Here is a 14,690-nt window from a genome sequence, read left to right as displayed (position 1 = left end):
CATCTTGATTATCTCATTTATGTTCATCTTGACAGAAGCAAGGCTACTCTAAGAAGACCTTGAATGGACATCCCTGGTGGCTCAGACAGTAAAGAATCTGCCTGCAATGCAGGAGACCCACGTTCGATCCCTGGGTCCCCTAGAGAATATACTATTAAGCAAAAAAACCCAATGTGTCAAATTTTGGTTAAGAGCAACTAGATACGGATTAATAATCCCAGGTACTTTGTGAAAATACCTTTGTGATACATTTTTACTTTAACCACTCATTTGCTATAAGTCTTATGTGATTCTCCAACTTGAGCACTTTGTGCTGCAAAATAAGATTTGCTTTTCACAAGGAATTTGACAAAGTGCATGTCAGGTTCCTGGAAGCAACCATAGGCAGAGAGCTGCACACTCACATCTCTGAGGCAGAGATTCTGGGTTTCAGTGCCTGGAAGCCTGAGTTTGTGAGCTTCTACAAATCCATTCTTTGTTGGCCTGTTTGGTTTTTTTAGGGCTGCTTGGGAGGAAAAAAGTAAAAGTTGCTTTATCAATCGACCAAAGGAAAATTATGACTCAGACGACTGAAAAGGAAAGGTTCTAGGTGACAGTGAAGCAGTAAGGGTACAGGCATTTCGTCTTCCGCCTGCAGGTAGATTTCACCTGACTGTTACAGACGAGACGATGCTGTGGTAAAGCCACGAGGGACACAAGTGGTGGCTTGCCCGAGAGGATACTCTGGAAGAGGAGGCACGGGCTATCCTGACTGGAGATGCAGCCCCACTGAGGGAGAGGAGTCCTCGTTCAGGACTGACCGTCCCACTCAATCGTCCTGCCGAAGTGGGAACGCTTCTGAGCATCTCCTCCATAAATAGCGGGAGGAAGATGATATCAAATAAAACTCCATGGGAGCTTCCCTGCTGGTCCAGAGGGTAAGAATCTGCCTGCCAATGGAGGGGACATGGGTTCGATCCCTGGTCCGGGAAGATCCCACATGCCGTGGGGCAATTACTGAAGCCCAATCACCCTAGAGCCCATGCTTCGCAACAAGAGAAGCCACTGCAATGAGAAGCCCACACACCGCCAAGAAGTGTAGCCCCTGCTTACCGCAACTAGAGAAAGCCTGCACACAGCAAGAAGACCCAGCACAGCCTAAAATAAATAAATAAATATTTTAGACAGTATTTTATACAAACTTCATGGGAGTTTTGTGTAAGCCAAATGAAGTAACTGAAATCTGGGACACACAAAAGCACCTGATCAATTAGGGATAATCCAGAATGTCTGGTACTGCCTGTCCCGACGTCCCCTTCTTCACTTCAGTGACAGTGCTGAGAACCACATCTCAGGTATGTCCCCCCTTCCATTCATAGTCTGTGTGGCTCAAGCGGGACCCAAATGCATATACCTCAACTAGAGAGCCCAAGTGCCACAACTGCGAAGCCCACGCGCTGCAATACAGATGGAGCACAGCCAAAAAGGAAAAACAGAAAAGACCTGTAAACACAGAGCCAGATATGTTAAAGTCAAGACAAGGTGAGGCCAGATAAAACATCTAAAGCTGTGATGGAGACTCCCTTTGGACAGAGAGCTTTCTCTCTCCTTCCCAAAGGTGGGCACATGCCCAGGTCTGTTCAGAGCACTGCGTGCCCTGGCAAGAGGTCTTGGCTCAGCAAAGTCATCTGACTTCTGCTGGAGCTTCGCTGATGAGATGTAACATCACCAGCACTAGGGGGATTCTGCCTGAGATTAAAACCAGTACCAGGAGGGAGGGTGAGAGGACCTAGTGAAGATACGCAGCGTGAAGGGTACCGTGCTAGCACCTCTGGATCTTTACCTGCAGCCAAATGCCCACCTGGCTATCTTAACTTTAGGAACAATTACTGTTTGGTTTGAATTGGGCTGCCTTTTTTTTTTTAGATTTTTTTTTTTGATGTGGATCATTTCTGATGTCTTTATTGAATCTGTTACAATATTGCTTCTGTTTTATAGTTTTGGTTCTTTGGCTGCCAGGCATGTGGGATCGTAGGTCCCTGACCAGAGATCGAACCCATAGCCCCTGAACTAAAAGGTGAAGTCTTAACCACTGGACCACCGGGGAAGTCTCTGGGATGTCTTCTGAGAGTGAAATAATCCTGACAAATATATCGTGACTTCCTTTTCTCTGCGTCTCCTCTCCTTCCTCTTCTTCCTACTCTCCTCTTTCCCCTGCCCCCTCCTCCCCTGCTTCATCTTCCCATCTTTCTTTTTTCCCCTCCTCCTTCTTCTCTCCTTTCCCCTCCCCTCTTTCTCCTTCTTCTCTCACAGACACAATGAATATTTGTAATCTGTATATATGAATTATTTGACAAGTACACTTCACCAACTACACTGCAAATTTTGTATTTGCAAAAACACCTCACTCGTTAATATGGACGGAAAATCCCTAAATAAAATCTTAGTAAATCAAATCCAGCATTATCTTACGATAATAATATTAAAAGAACCATGCAGTGTTACCATGTCCCTTTTATTCCAGGAAGATGCAGATAATTCACCATTAGGAGATCTATTAATAGCTTAAATAAGTAAAAAAAAAAACAAAAACCCTGAGTTTATCTCAATAGACACTGAAAAGGACATGTGACATAACTGATCATGGGACTCGTTGCTTTGACAGGTTTGTGTTCCTAGTGTTAGGAGTTGCTGTGTGCTTCCACGCTTACTGCTCAAGGCTGCCATTGCTCAGATCCATTACGAATCATTTCTCAGATCCCTGTGGAAATGGTCCTCGGAGCCAGAATGACTCCAATGATAGGCAGAGCTAACACATACTGAGCACAGACACCATCCAGCACACCGCTAAACACCACTAAACACCTTATATCCATCGTCTCATTTCAACAGCTCACCTCGCCTGCTCCTGAAGGTAGGTATTTGTTATTATTCCATTTTACAGATAAGGAAACCAAAGTAACCCCAAATGGAAGGTCTCAGGCACAAGGAGGACTCTCTTTGTTTTACTGAGCAAAGAGAGTGATGAACACAGAATAAATATAAATATGTATTAACTGTAAGTAAATAATACTAGCATGTGCTTCATGGGGTGATCTGAAATGATGCTAGGCCATTCAGTATTACTAAAGTCTGCTGAGTGTGCGTAATCATGCTTCCAAAGTGGTAATTAACACGCATACTATATATGACCTCCAAACTAGCAGAGCAAGAAAGAACAGAAGGGTAAATATGACCCTCATCTCCAATAAAATAAAGGAGGGAGGGAGAAAAAGAAAAAGTGGGACAAAAAGGAAAAGAAGTGGAAGAAATAAGTCTGTACATATAAATGGTCCCAATAAAGGGACTCAGTTTTCTGGATTAGGAAACAAAGACTGTCAAACTACGCGTTAACAATAAATAAGTAATTCATCCACCAGTTTCCTAATTTTGCTTATTTTTCGGCACTGTAAGTTCCTGATGGCCCACCGGAACTAAACAATAGGCAGCCTGTCTCCAAATCTCCTGAGTGCTGTAAGGGCCAAAGGCGTCACAAATGACCAAGGATGGGGCTCATATTCCCCGGGAAACATGAAACTGGATGTTCTAACAGCCAGCTGGAAGGGATAAGGCAGGTTTAATTTGATGGCTAAAAATAAAGCAATAAGATGGGTGTTCACTGCAAGTGATAAGAAATTCATATCAATTATAAAATGTTGTTTGGTGCATTAAGATCAAAACCAACAAATCACAGGGTAATAATTTCTTCTTACCATTAGATGTTTTGACAATAATTTCATTTTGACTGATTTTAACATTGTGACCACAGCTTTCTTTCTGTCTGCACTAGCCTGATACACCAAGGCTGGTCCTTCTATTTTCAAACCTTTAAATCACTTTTTCCAAGTTGTAAATAGTAGTACATAATGGTATAGTTTGGCTTCTGTTGTTTTACCCAATTAGAAAATCTTTTAAAAGAAAAAGTGAACCTAGATGCTTCTTTTAAAAGCCATTATTTTCTGGGACTTCCCTAGTGGTCCAGTGGTTAAGACTTCATGCTTCCAATGCAGCAGGTTCAATCCCTGGCTGGGGAACTGCCAGATCCCACATGCCATGCAGCACAGTCCAAAAAAGAAAAAGAAAATAAAAGCCACCATTTTCCAATTAAAGGCAGCACAATGACATATGCCTCATCCTCTCTACCTTCCCAACACCACCCCCTTAATGAAAATAACAAACTTCTAACCCCTAATGCCAATGGGCTGACATTTCTCCCAAGGAATGAGACTGAAGGTTTGCTTTCTAAAGAAATATACCCCCTACACAGAAAACAATCAAGGAGCCGGGGAATGAGAGAAGAGATAGAGAATCAAGCCAGGAGGTCTGCATCTTACTAACAGATGTCCTAGCCACTGGAACAAGGAGCCCAGGTTCCATCCCTGGTCAGGGAACTAGATCCCACATACTGCGACTAAAAACTTGCACACCGCAACTAAAGATCCTGAGCACTGCAACTAAGACCTGGCAGAGCCAAATAAATAAATAAATACATTTTAAATTTTCTTTAAAAATAAAGAAATACAAATGCCAGGCCAACCTCCCTCCAACTTGACCACCGCCTATGGGCAGAGCCTCTAGAACTGGGCTAGAGGCTAGTTCTAGCCAGCAGTGGGTATTAACAAGCAGGTCTAATTCCAGTGACTGAGCTACCTGTGTGACTGCGCCACCTAGTGGTCAATAGGCACAACAGCGCCTATGCTCTGGGAAAGGACCAGAATACCCAGCCTGAACGACCAAGGGAAGGAACCGCTGCTAGCAGACTATGGATGGAGACTGCGGATGCTCAACAGAGCAGACTGTGGATGCTCAACGGCACAGACTGTGCTGTGCTTTCTAACCAGGATAATCCCAGCACTTAAGCACCATGATTAATAAAAGGCAGACAGTTAATGAATACCGGTTGAATGCACAAAGATGAACGAATAAATTTAAAAAGACACACGTTTTAATGCCTATTCTGTCCACAAAGTGTTTGTGAAATTGAAACCTCTTAGGATGCAGCCTGAGGCCCAGTGAAGCCAGGTTTAAGAGGTGGAAGGAGACAGGGTGGGAGAGAGTGCCAAGTCACTGCCTGCAGCGGCAACTTCCAGGCATCCAGGTATAATGTTTGCAATTGCCCTGGGCATTCAACGGGGGACCCTCCTGGGTGGGGAGCCCATCACAGTCTGTCTAGAGGATGGAGGGGGCAGGAGGGAGACTCGTCTTAGGGTAGTGGGACCCTCCCCCAACCCTACTGTGCCAGTGAGAGAGGAGAAAGGAGGGTGACAGGGCATTATGAACTGGTCTGCACTCAGGGGCAGGACCGAGGCAGGAAGTCTAGCAAACAGGGAGGGATGGCAGGAAGGACAGTCACAGCACAATAGGAGGGGAAAGCTGGAGTCCAGCAGGGCGGGGGCGGGGACTGCCGCCACGGCTGATGGCCTTCTTCCCAGGGCTTTCTCAGCCCTGAGCCTGGGAGGAGGAATACTGGAGCATGGACAGCTAATGACCCCCACATGCACAGAAGAGCCCCAGCAACCCAGACTGCCTACTGCACAAGAACCCCATCTCTTTCATAAGCACATTTGGTTATTTGCTCCCCAAGTTTTCCCCGCCCAGCTGGAACGCTGCCCTTCACTCCTGAACCCTGTGCTGTGTTCCATGTCCCTACAAGAAGCAAAGGCCCTTCTGAGCCAGTGTTTACCATGTGCCAAGCCTCATCCCCAAAGTTCTTAAGTAGAACCATCTAATTCTCATCAAAGCCCAGGGAGGAGCCCCACCATACAGGTAAGGAATTAGTGGAAACGAGGGGGTAACCAGCCAGCCCACAAGCCACGGACACCAGGTAGGCCGTGGCCTGTCTCAACCCCAGGGGGCAGTGTCCTCATCTCTGAATTCTGAGCACACAGCACAGTCAGTGCATGATCAAGAATTCAGCGTATTTTACAGATGGGAAGACGGAGGCCCTCACCTGTCCCATCTCCCAGCAGATGGTGTTTACATCGTCACCACTCACACAGTCAGAGTCTGGGTTTTTACATACCTGCAGCAAGATGACCCAGCATGAACTACTGGGGTGATCTGAACATTTCCACCCTGTCTGGTTCTTTTGGGTCTTTGACGAAAGAGAAGTGGGAGTGGGGAGGGAGAGAAGGACAAGGGAGGGAGGACAAATGGAAGAAAGGAAGAGGTGGAGGAGAAAGAGATAGAGGGAGGAAGAAAGAAGGAAGGAGACAGGAGAGGGACGGGAGCAGAGAGGAGAGAGCGAGGAGGGGGAATTCTCGGACCTTGGGAAAAACTCAGCAGGTTTCTGCAGGCAAATTACTCACCCCCCAAATCTGATTTACTGGGTCTTTCTTTAGGAAGTGACAGTAAATGCAAATGTGTTTTTAAATGGACCGCAGAAGCAGCAGCAGACTTCCTTCGTGGTCCAGTGGTTAAGACTCCATACTTTCAGTGCAGGATGTGGAGGGTTCCATACACAGTGCAGCCAAAAAAAAAAAAAAAAAAGGCAGCAAATTCACTTCCTAAAATAAACACAAATACCTATCTAACCCTAGATACGCATCAGCCACAAAGAACAGGTCAAATCATACACTAATTACTGTTTGAATGGAGATCTGTTAATTGCAACACGTTTCAGGAATTCCAAGTGAGCAACTTACCTGAAAAGCTTTCCAATTTGTATGTCAGGAAAGTTGGTAATTAAACTCTTCAACTCCCTATTGACTTTATTAGAGATTTGATAATCCTTACACAGTTAGATTATAATTATTTGTCAAATGAAGTCGATACTTATTTAGGAAAATGTTACCCTTACAGTCTTTAAAAAATAGAAAAAAACCTGGGACTTGTACTTGACAAGGAACACCTGAAGCTGCCTATATATGGTGTATAGAACCCACAGAAGTTTGCCGAGCACACAGGGAAGGGTTTCCAAGGTGGCTCAGATGGTAAAGAATCTGCCTGCAATGCAGGAGATTCAGATTTGATCCCTGGGTCAAGAAGATTCCCTGGAGAAGGTAATGGTTACCCACTCCAGTATTCTTGCCTGGAGAATTCCACGGACAGAGGAGCCTGGCGGGCTACAGTCCATGGGGTCACAAAGAGTCAGACACGACTGAGCAGCTAACATACTCTCTGCATCTACACAGGAAAGGGCATCTGGAACCGCTGATCACCTTTGCTTAGCCTTGTCTGCACAAGACCTTGACTTACCAACCCAGAGACTTGCTTTTTAAGTAATGCCTGCTAAAAACAGCCTTGTGATATAACATCACTTTTGTTGTGTCCTTGAAAACAGACAAGTTTAAAAGCACAATCCCAAGGTCATCACGCAGCAACGTCAAACAAAACCAGATTGTGGGATATTTTACAAAGTGACTGGCTTGTACTCGGTAAAAATGTTATGGGTGGCAGGGGTGGTGGGGGCGGGGTGGGGAACCAGAGCAGTTATTAAAGGAGCAGTTAAATAAAGGAGACTAAAGAGGCATCATAAGTTGTCATCCTAGATTAAACCTAGAGCCAAGAAAATGGTTTGGGCTATGAAGATCAACTGGTAAAATATGAATAAGGTCTGCAGCTTAGAATATACTGTTATATGAATGCCAACTTCCTGATCTTGCTCATAAATCGCAGTTCTGTAGAAGGATGTACTTATTTTCAGTTTACACACATTCAAGTGTTTAGAATTAAAATGAGGCCCAGGTTCGATCCCTGGGTTGGAAAGATCCCCTGGAGAAGGAAATGGCAACCCACTTTAGTATTCTTGCCTGGAGAATTCCATGGACAGACAAGACTGGTGGGCTATAGTCCACGGGGTCACAAAAGCGTCAGACTCGACTGAGCGATTAACACTTTCATTTTCATTTTTGTCTACCAGGTATTAAAGTGTTCAGAAAATTGAGGAAAAAAACCTAAAGAAACTGATGAGACAAACGTGAATGTTAACACTTAAGGAATCTAGATGGGGAATACAGGAGTTCTGTAGTCTTCTCAAGACTTTACTGTAAGCCTGTAATTATTGCAGCGTAAAAGTTACTAAAAACAAAAAAACGAACCTTGTCACGGTCACACTGCTTTGCATTGGTTTTAAATGTGGCAGACTGGGTGACCAAACCACCCATCCATCCATTCATTCAATAATATTAGAGATGTTGTTGTAGTTTAATTGCTAAGTTGTTTCTGACTCTTCTGCTACCCCATGGACTATAGCCCACCAGGCTACTCTGTCCATGGGATTTCCCAGGCAAGAATACTGGAGTGGGTTGTCATTTCCTTCTCCAAGGGATCTTCCTGACCCATGTCTCCTGCTTTAGCAGGCAGATTCCCTACCACTGAACCACGTGGGAAGCCCCTAATATCAAGGCTCCTACGGTGGAAAAGAAAATCTCAGCTCTAAGCGAAATGAAGCAACTTGGGGTTTCTGGCAAAGCCCCACCTACATGCCTTGAACTCTTCTTGATGCCTTAGACTCAACAGGTCCAGGACTGAATCCATCACCTCCCTGCCCCTTCCACCAAAATACCCGCAAACACTGGGACTTCATCAACAACCTCTGTCTTGGGAAATGGCACCCTGACTTTCCAGGGACTGAATCAGGAACCTGGCCACTGTCACGCTCATCAACTCCATCTGATGCATCATCTGGTTCTGATCTGGTTCTGCTGGCTTCATCTCAGGAGTTCACCTGCTTCTCTCCATGTCCACTGCCACCTAGAGAGGGCCTCTGCAGTCCCCTCCCTGGACCATGGGGAAGCACGCCCTCAGCCTGTAGGCCTGATTCAACAGCCAGAGAGGTCTTTTCAAAATTTGCCTCCTGCTCACAACACTACAATGGCTTCCTATTGCATCTGGATACAAAGACACCTTTTTCCCCTAATACTTACTTTAATAACACCCTCCTGCTCATGACTCTTTAATAAACAACCAGTCCTCCCCGCAGGGATCTCTGTGGGCGTGGGGACCACGCCTGGCTTTGCACACTGCTGTGCATGCACAGTTGGCATTCAATTAATATTTGCTTAATTAGGTGGATAAGCAATTAAAATAATTAATGTCAGGCTTGGACCAGTAAATGGAGAGTGATGCCATTCACTGCTGCAGGGGACCTGGGGAGGGGGTACTGGCTTTGCAAAATGAGGGGGACACGTGGACGGAGATGCTGGGCGGGCAGCAGGAAATAGAGACCTGTGGTTTGTGAGGCTGACGTTAGGAAAAGGCATACACTCTGGTGCTAAAATGAGCTTTGCACCCTCAAGCCAGTGGTCCCCAAACGTTTTGGCACCGGGAACTGGATTCATGGAAGACAATTTTTCTACAGACAGGGAGAGGGGTAGAGGGAATGGTTTGGGGATGATTCAAGTGCCTTACATTTGGTGGCTCAGCTAATAAATAATTCGTCTGCAATGCAGGAGACCTGGGTTCAATCCCTGGGTCAGAAAGATGCCCTGGAGAAGGGAATGGCAACCCACTCCAGTATTCTTGCCTGGGAAATCCCATGGACAGAGGAGGCTGGTGGGCTACAGTCCATGGGGTCGCAAAGAGTAGGACACGATGAGCGACTTTCACTTCACTCACTTATTTCTATGATTATTACATCAGCTCCACCTCAGATCATTAGGCATTAGATCCCAGAGGTTGGGGGCCCCTGTTCTAAGCCATCCCTGTAACTCTCTCTCTGCCCTTCAGGAGGAGCTGGTGGGGGTCCATTCTCGGCTGTCCGTAAGAGTCCACCAGTCACTGCCATGAGACTGTCCCAATACTGCCTGCTGAGGAGACCAGCTGTACACACAGTGCAGCCAACCTATTTCACTCAGAGTCTCTCTACCCGCCCAGAACCCGGTACAGGGGGGCAGAGGGGTGCCCAGGGAAGGCTGGCTGAACCGAATTAGAAGTTTTCTGGTCTGAAATGCTTTCAAAGAGAAAGAACACAGCTGTGATCCTTGATCACATTCATTCATTTCATTCTTTGGGGGGCTTGGAATCCATCAAGCATATCAAATTATAGCAAATGAACCCAGACGAGGCCTCATTTCGAACTTGCTGATGTGATAGAAAGAGCAATGCTGTTCTAAAAATAATAATTAAAAAAATCCTGCAGTTCTGTCATTTCACATTTAAATTAACTTTCACTGCGGATATCATAATTTTCCGAAAAGCACCGTCTTGTTTCTAAAGCCACCGTGATTTCTTATTCTGAGGTGGCGGCCTCGGGGGCCAGCCTCTTTGTAACTCTCAGGTTCCTTTCCCAGTGGCCACTGCCCAGAGACCCAGGAGAAGTCCTGTCCCTGTAGACCGGGGTTTCCCAGCCGCCCACTGGTGACCCTTAGGGCTGGATCATTCTTTGTGGTGGGAGCTGCCCTGTGCTCTGGAGGATGTTTGCCAGCATCCCTGGCCACCACTCCCAAGATGCTGCCTCCCCCCACCTTCCCACCCACCCTGGTATGTGACAACCAGGATTGCCCCCCCGCAGCTCAGAAGCGCTGTATGGACACATCTCTGGGCCCCCATGTCTGGGTTCTCAGATGCTCTGCCACTTGGCTTAGTCAGAGTCTCTTCAAATAAGAAAGAGAATAGCATCTGGTAATAACTAGGAATAAAATGCTTCCCTGGTGGCTCAGCAGTAAAGAATCCACCTGCCAATGCAGGAGACATGGGTTCCACCCCTGGGTTGGGAAGATCCCCTGGAGAAGGAAATAGCAAACTGTGTATTTTATTCCAACATAGAATTAATTTACAATATACAATATGCAATGTACTCTAAAATTCTATTTTGTATTAATTTCTAATGTTTTTTAAAGTCTGTAACAACATACGCAAAAATATTAATAGTGGGTAGGAGAACTATCTCAACACTTTCGTGTATTTTCCAAATTTCTTATAATCCACGCAGTATCTTTCTTGTTGTATTCAGGGAAAAAGTGATTATGGGGAAGAAAGAAGCCAATTCCTCAGAAGGGCGCAGGGAGAAGATCCCCTCCAGGCTCTGCTCAGCTGCCCTCACAACATAACCAGAGGAGTGAAAAATGCCCCACACGATGTCCAAAATCAAGAACTCCTTACTGGTGAACATTTTTGCTTTTCTATGAATTCGTCCGGAAAATGGCCCAACTGTCACAGTCTGGAAAACCATGCAGGCTCTGCTTATCTGCAAAGGGCCTCGCTTCCCACTGCAGAGCCAGTAGTCCTCAGTGCCGCCTTCCTGAGACCCGTGTCGACCCCTGGGTTGGCGGGGTGGGGGAGGCAGGGGAATGAGAACCAGCCCAGGGGGCCTTATCCGTGACTGCTGGTGGTCACACAAGACACAGCAGCAGTTTCATACCCAGAGCAGAAGGCTGGGAAGGGGAGCACCTTGTGGGATTTCCACAGGGAATCTGGTGGGGATACGGGTCTTCCGAGACCACCAGTTGGTCCCCAGGCTGCTACCAGTCTGACCTATTCTCCCTCCGCGGTGGTGGTGGTGTGGTTGTTTAGTCGCTAAGTCATGTTTGACTCTTTGTGACCCCATGGACTGGAGCCCGCCAGGCTCCTCTGTCCAAGGGATCTCCTAGGCGAGAATACCGGAGTGGGATTTCTTTCCTTTTCCTTCTCCAAGGAATCTTGCCAACCCAGGGATCGAACCCCGGTCTCCTGCATTGGCAGGCGGGTTCTTTATCACTGAGCCACTGATAAAGGGTCCGGAGAACCTCTTCCAATGGAGTAAGAATTCAAGCTGAGACCAGAAGGAAACAAAAGGAGTGGCCTGGGGGAAAACGGTTAGGTGTGGGGAGTGGGCAGGAGACGGCAGGAAGGACAGGTGAGCAGTTCTTCATCCTCAGAAGAGAACACAGCAGCACAGGCTAAAGCCCTCAAGTGGGAAAGGGCTTGACAAGAAGTGGGAGACCCTGCTTTTCTTCACTGAACAAGTTCTGTGTGTACAGCTAGTCCACCAGCTTGACCTGCGTGACATCGGCTCTACCTGCTTCTGTATGAGGACGTCCTCGGCTCCCCATGCAGTGGATCCCACCCCGGGCAAGTCTACTGCACGCTCCTTTCCTAGGGACAGCCCAGCACTCAGCTGACACTCGCACTGGAGTCGTAGTTCTGGAAAAGATACAGAACTGACTTCCCCACGGATCTCAGCACAGGCCGAGGATGAGGCAGTTATGGAGGTGATGCTGGGGGGCTCAGGGGATGTGGCCCAGGTGTTCCACTCTCGGGGAGCTCACATCCCTCAAGGAAAGGGCTTAGAGAAGCTGCTGAGAGGCTGGCAAACACCACTTTTCACTTACATCTCCAGCAAATTCATGGCCTTCCCAGCGGCTCCCCCACAGTGTCTCCAAGGCACCTCCACCCCAGTGCTAAGTGCAGGAGCCTCATGGACACCCCACGGCCACATGCACCTCACTATATCCCCATCATCTCCTACCACCCAAGTGTTAGGAGTCAACCTCAACTGTTCTTTCTCCCAAACCCACACCATATATGGTGCTAACCCAAAAGAAGGGCTGCTGCAGGCAATGTGGCCAAGGATATAACTGGTGTCTCTGCAGCTGCTCAGCATAGCAGTCTGGCCTCCAGATAGATCTCAACTCCATCCGCTTCCCTCTATGCTCACCACCGCCCTTGTCCATGTCAACAAGCTCTAAAGGGATGCTGGCTTCTCCTCTTGCCTCTGTCCAGTCCGCTCTCCATACAGCAGTCACTGCAGGTGGTACCACACACCTCCACTGCTCAAGACCCTCCAAGCTCTCTATTGCTCTTAGCATCAAATTTCAACCCCTTATCCCAATCCATGCCTCCCATGAGTGGCTTCTACCCCCTTCTCCAACCTCCCACATCACCATCACCCCTACTCACCCACTGTCCTCTGGCCACCCTGGGCTTTTCTGGATCCTCAAACCAGCCCAGCTCTTCCCAACTTCAAGCTAGCACAGCACCTAGCAACTGACACATACTAGTTGCTCAATAAATCATGATGGAAAAATAAATATATCTCTTTTTCAGATATCACTCCTGTTTTTTGACAGAAGCTAAAAGGGTATTGGTTCATCACTAGGCTCCCTGACAGATGCTGAAAGGGTACACTTTATATAGATTTTTTATTAAAAAAAAAAAAAAAAAGACCGTTTGTTTTGCCTACAAGTGGTCAGGAAGCAAAACTGACTTTTTCTTAAGGCATGGTATTTCACTGGTTCTAAATGCGATTGTCTAAAACATCACTGAAATGGAGGAGCATTTAACAATTGATAGTATGTCAGAGCTGAATTAGCTAGTTTTCTTTCTTGGAAGCTCATAAAATAATGATGTATCTTGCCATCATCCCAAAGAAATTCAATGCCAAAGAAACCTCAAACTACCACACAATTGCACTCATCTCACACGCTAGCAAAGTAATGCTCAAAATTCTCCAAGCCAGGCTTCAACAGTACATGAACCGTGAAATTCCAGATGTTCAAGGTAGATTAAGAAAAGGCAGAGGAACGAGAGATCAAATTGCTAACATCCGTTGAATCATTGAAAAAGTGAGAGAGTTCCACAAAAACATTTACTTCTGCTTTATTGACTATGCCAAAGCCTTTGATTATGTGGATCACAACAAACTGTGGAAAGTTCTTAAAGAGATGGGAATACCAGACCACCTCACCTGCCTCCTGAGAAATCTGTATGCAGGTCAAGAAGCAACAGTTAGAACTGGACATGGAACAACAGATTGGTTCCAAATTGGGAAAGGAGTACATCAGGGCTGTATACTGTCACCCTGCTTATGTAACTTCTATGCAGAGTACATCATGAGAAACGCTGGGCTGGATGAAACACAAGCTGGAATCAAGATTGCCGGGAGAAATATCAGTAACCTCAGAGATGCAGATGACACCACACTTATGACAGAAAGTGAAGAAAAACTAAAGAGCCTCTTAATGAAAGTAAAAGCGGAGAGTGAAAAAGTTGGCTTAAAGCTCAACATTCAGAACACTAAGATCATGGTATCTGGTCCCATCACTTCATGGCAAATAGATGGGGAAACAATGGAAACAGTGGCTGACTTTATTTTTTGGGACTCCAAAATCACTGCAGATGGTGACTGCAGCCATGAAATTAAAAGACGCTTACTCCTTGGAAGGAAAGTTATGACCAACCTAGACAGCATATTAAAAAGCAGAAACATTACTCTGCCAACAAAAGATCCGTCTAGTCAAAGCTATGGTTTTTCCAGTGGTCATCTATGGATGTGATAGTTGGACTACAAAGAAAATTGAGCACAGAAGAATTGATGCTTTAGAACTGTGGTGTTGGATAAGACTCTTGAGAGTCCCTTGGACTGCAAGGAGATCCAACCAGTCCATCCTAAAGGAGATCAGTCCTGGGTGTTCATTGGAAAGACTGATGTTGAAGCTGAAACGCCAATACTTTGGCCACCTGATGTGAAGAGCTGACTCATTTGAAAAGACCCTGATGCTGGAAAGGACTGAAGGCAGGAAGAAAAGGGGATGTCAGAGGATGAGATGGTTGGATTGCATCACAGGCTCAATGAACATGAGTTTGAGTAAGCTCTGGGAGTTGGTGATGGACAGGGAGGCCTGGCGTGCTGCAGTCCATGGGGTCGTGAAGAGTCAGACATGACTGAGCGACTGAATTGAACTGAACTGATCTTGCCATCAACAGTCTTCTAGATACCATGAAATGCAGTGTGTAAAGACACTAGACATGGG

General features: G+C 46.3%; 1 protein-coding gene across 7 annotated transcripts in view; it reads right to left on the bottom strand.

Annotated features, from left to right (window-relative positions):
* The window catches only part of ARNT2 (aryl hydrocarbon receptor nuclear translocator 2), a 190,387-nt gene that overhangs the window by 170,969 nt on the left and 4,728 nt on the right, over positions 1–14,690 (bottom strand). Inside the window, exon 1 of one of the 7 annotated variants that reach the window (XM_060401376.1) lies at positions 6,327–11,782. The gene's annotated coding sequence lies outside the window, so the exon portion shown is untranslated. 7 annotated transcript variants of the gene reach the window in all.

Source organism: Ovis aries, chromosome 18 (genome assembly GCF_016772045.2).
Source record: "Ovis aries strain OAR_USU_Benz2616 breed Rambouillet chromosome 18, ARS-UI_Ramb_v3.0, whole genome shotgun sequence".
Classification (NCBI taxonomy): domain Eukaryota; kingdom Metazoa; phylum Chordata; class Mammalia; order Artiodactyla; family Bovidae; genus Ovis; species Ovis aries.
The sequence above is the reverse complement of the archived record's forward strand: the minus strand, read 5'-3'. Positions and strand labels throughout refer to the sequence as shown.